Source organism: Lactuca saligna, chromosome 4 (assembly GCF_052625555.1).
Source record: "Lactuca saligna cultivar CGN05327 chromosome 4, ASM5262555v1, whole genome shotgun sequence".
Taxonomy (NCBI): domain Eukaryota; kingdom Viridiplantae; phylum Streptophyta; class Magnoliopsida; order Asterales; family Asteraceae; genus Lactuca; species Lactuca saligna.
Window position 1 is genome coordinate 119,437,350 of NC_136420.1, and position 4,830 is coordinate 119,442,179.

General features: G+C 35.9%; 1 pseudogene; it reads right to left on the minus strand.

Moving 5' to 3' along the window:
- Positions 1-1,756: 1,756 nt before the first annotated feature.
- LOC145042694 (putative UPF0481 protein At3g02645 pseudogene) lies at positions 1,757-3,780 on the minus strand (annotated as a pseudogene).
- Between the last annotated feature and the right edge of the window lie 1,050 nt (positions 3,781-4,830).

The following is a 4,830-nucleotide window of genomic DNA, read 5'->3' on the forward strand; positions in this document are numbered from 1 at the left end:
TTCTAGGGCTTATTACACTAGAGGCGGTGAAAGAAGAAGGGAAGTAGTGTTGCTGGTATGGTAACGCTGCCTATGTTGACAACGACGATGATCAAAGACACAAGGTACGTTTCGAGCGGAGGTACGTTGCCAGAGGGTGTTGCGAGAAGAGAGGAAGGAGGAGAAGGCGAGAAGCTTGTGCATTTGCTGTGTAAAATTGGAAGGTTCCAACGTTCCACTCCAATACATCTTAGAGTAACGCTTTTAATATTTTACAACTTTGGTCTTTCAGTTGTTCACTTACATACACTTTTTTGACCAAAAAAGACAACAATACCCCGTCATGCAAGGCACATGGGGAACTTAAACGGCAACCAATAATGGCCAATGGCTATAGAGACTAATCGTGTAAGAATATGTCAAACTAAAGACGATCTAAGTTAATTTTTTAAAAATAAAGATCAAACATACTTTTTGGTACATAGACGAAAGACAACTCGTGTAATAACTTCATTTTTAATACTAAAATTAAAACACACAAATTTAACAAAATGATCAGAAAATTTAACTACTAAAATTTAAACACACACAATCATTTTAATGATACATAGAAATCAAAAACATATTACGATGAACAATTACATCAGAAGTAAAACACCAACAAACTATCATGAAAATTCACAAACATATATATATATATATATATATATATATATATATATATATATATATATATATATATATATATATATATATATATATATATATATATATATATATATATTAAAATAAAAATAACTTGAGACAAAACAAAAAAAAAAGTAAATAATCAAAGTCAAAGAAGGGACCATACAGTTTTTACGTAATTACGTTCTGTACGTGTGAAAACTCAATTACTTTTCTGTTCTTCCATTCTTTCTTCTTCACCAGTTTATGTTTAACCAGATCAGGTGATAGAAGATTATCATGGGTTGCTACTTGTGAAGATAGCCACCGGTGGCCGTGGTGTAGTGGTATTGTTGGTGTTTTGGATTATCTCCACAGTAGTGATTATCTGATGGTCGGTCTCGGTGGTGATCAAGTGTTGTGTCAAAAGCTCGTGGCGATGGGATCAAGAAGGTTTGGCAAACAAGGGTTGCGGTGGTGAAAAGAATGATGGTAGGAGGTGGCGCGGGTGTTCATTAAGAAAGAGTCGATGTAGTTTTTCGTCCGACAAGGTGAAAGTGTCGGAGGTGATGTTGCTATTCCGACATAAAGGAGCTCTTCAGATGAAGATATGTAGAGCCTACCTCCTCAATCTCCGTTATCAAACACAAACAAATGCAGGGTTTGATTCTTTTGGATGGATCAATCAAGATAAATAAATATAAAGATATTAGGTTAGGCTGATTTTATGGAAACGGATCTGATTTTTGATCTTATGTAAAAACTGATTCTCCTTTACTACCGTTGATACATATTAGAAAACTACAAATTGGTTCTATAACTTTTAAAACTTATATAAATGGCCCATTCATAACCTTAGATCTCAATATCTCAATGGCTAAGTTTTATTCTTGGGTTCCCAACATATTGTAGATGGTCAATAGACACATGTTTCTACCTTGAGGTACAATGAGGGTTGTTGGATTTTAATTCGAGACAAAAAAAACCGGTACTTAGTAATTAGAATTAGTAATACTAAGTATATATAGATTGTCAATACTCGGATTACAACTTGATATCTCTAACTTGATAGACAAAATCTCAACCAAGTGAGTTATATATTGCTGCGGACTTTGATACGAATCAAAAAGAGATTTTAATTAAAAACCTAAAATTTGACATTAAAAAAAATAGAGTTCAGATGCACGGCTCATTTCACACCGAATCCGAATTAGATACGCATCAAAAGATAGAGAAATATTTTCCTTTGAAAACCTAAAAGCGTAGAAAGAAGTGGTATACATGAGGTTAAAGATAGTAGATAGGACTCAAAACAAAACTAAATTAAAATTTTACAGACATACTTTACACTGCATGACTAATTCCCTTCAGTCGCCCCTCCTTGAATATCTGGAAGCTGATGAAATACACGAGCACAGCTATACACTGAACAGAAAGCTTGCAGTCCCGTCAATAAGAGCATAAACAAAGCAGCCAACACTGTGAGAAACTTCCATGATCCAAACACATATTTATTAAAGAAATTCGCCATTTTCACCCTCCATGTTCTACCATACCTCTTGTTCACATCTTCAATCACTTTATCCATCTTCGCCACTTTCGTCAACTTCACAGACTTACTCATCCCGTTCCACAGATCCGCAACTTCCTTATCACTCTTCAAATGGTTCAAAACTATTCCTCTCTCTCGCAAATACTTTGCGTCTTCTTCAGTATCGATAATTCCGTTCATTAGCTCTGTGTAACGAGCCACCACCAATGGCCCTGCTGCAACACAAGCTTCGTATGCTACTAAGTTTCTCAGATAAACCTCTGAGTTTACGTCCAGATCGACTACTGGGAGGTAGAGTGTAGATGTTATATTATCGAAACTAATGTCCGAAATTCCGCCATTAACGGGTGAGAAAATGATCCCTGCGTTGGCCATTTCGGTGACTGACGGGATGGTGATTTCCTCGATGGTTGGTACCTTCGGTTCGCCACCGTCGTCTTCTGAATTCTCCTCTCCTTTACGCTGAAACCTCACCAGCATTCGCTCCATGGGTTCTTTCATGAGTTTGAGTATGGGAAGATTTGATAAGATCTTCCATGGCAATTTCATTAGGAGAGCCATTGGTCTCCCGAAAATGAGTTTCTTGAAAAAGTTCACGAGCCCTGCGTTGGATTTCGAGAGGAGGTTCCATATATAACTCATGACCCGTTGAAGATCAGTTTCCTTTGCAAAAGTTTCTTCTTTATCTTCATCGTTGACTTCAGTGATAGCTTCTTCTTCGATGTCAATCTCCGCCTCCATGATCCCGAGCTCTTTGTTGTTTGGCACAGTCATGTGGTACAAAAAGTCTAGCAGGTGATCACAGTCGTTGATGTCAACATCTGGCAACTCCTTTTCTAGAAACGGAGAAAGCTCATGGTACAAACCCATCAGCATCGACTTCAACGTCTCTTCAGGTGACTTTTCATGATTAGCTTTCTTGGACTGATGCTCCAGCATCGTCTTGATCAGAAACAATGGGATCTGGTTCTCCACCATCACCAAATCACGAAGAATCGCCATGTGTGATAGCTTCTTCCCGGAGGCATCGACCAAATGGGACATCGAAGATGTAATTTTCTTGAGTACCCGTCCTTGTTCTTTCATGGAATACACCTGAAGGAATTCCAGTAAAAACGACATGTCAACAGCCATCATCCAGATCAGTGCGTCTCCTGACATATCAAGAAACTTATGGTAGCAAGCACGGATTCGAGGCTCATCGTTTTTCTTCATTATCTCCACGATACGTTCGAAGCTAACGTTCATATTTTTCTGGGTTCTACGCGCCGCAGCAAGCTTGTACCTTTGCATTTCATAGACCTCCTCGCGCCAATGGTGGAAGGGACCTAAAGCGATTTGCTGTGGGATGTAGGATTCGGGATCGGTGGCTAGAAGTACTTGAGGGACTGTGAATATACAAACTGGGACTTTGTCGATCTCTTCCTCATGTTCTAAGATCGATTTACGCATGCTTTCCACCCATTCGTGTTCATTAATATTCATCTTCTTGAAGGAGTGTGAACTGGTAGTGCTGGACAAGGTTTTGGCTGCCATAGCGTTGGAGATAAAGTATATTCGTCAATGCTTCAGTCCGGAGACAAACGATATGACTCTTAATTATAGACGTTATCATGATTGACTAGTTCACATAGTGTGATCTGTTTACATATTATTTTAGCTTATTTAATTATATTAACCACGTTTCAACAAAATAATTTCGAAGAAAAACAACGTACTTGATGTCGATAAACATGGGCAACTGTAATATGAAAAAAAAAAAATGGAATTAATAATATTTCGATGAATATATGTGAGTTGTGATGAAGCATGTTAGTGTGTGACTTGACTCTAGTTATTCTTTTATTCCTTTTATCATATCGAATTGTCTTGGTTAATTAGCTAGATAAGATACCATTAATTTTTATTTATTTATTTATTTATTTTCATAATTGAGGTTTTTATATTCCTTTCTTTATCACATAAAACATTTTTTTTCCCACGTTCCTTTTTACTATATGAAAACAAATAATTCGAATATAAAACCGATTTTTAAAAGCATTTTGAACTACTGTCCTTTCTTAACTTTCTTCCAAAGATGATAAAAATAATAATGTTAACTTATGGTTTATCATGAAGATGAAATTCAAAGTTAGATTAATAGGATATATATATATATATATATATATATATATATATATATATATATATATATATATATATATATATATATATATATATATATATATATATATATATATATATATATCTATATATATATATATATATATATATTAATTTTGAACTTCTTAGGAACCAATATTTTCATCTGATTGGCTGTTCTTTTTTCTTGTTTTCTCTTTTGTGTAGTTTCTGAATTTAATTTATATAATAATTAAATGACAGATCATGGTCGGTGGCTAGTACGGATGCTGTTTCTATCTATGTAAGCTTATTATTTTTCCATGTTTCATTCACCGTTCATCTCCTCACCACCTCGTATGCCCAATCACATACAGTTGCTTCCACCGCTTTCAATTTCTTCCTGGGTTACATGGTGAATGGTATTGACTTCTACCTTCTCCAAAGTCTAAACTACTGCCTCATCGCACTCCAGACCACCGTCTCCACCCTCCTAATTTACCATCTCCGCC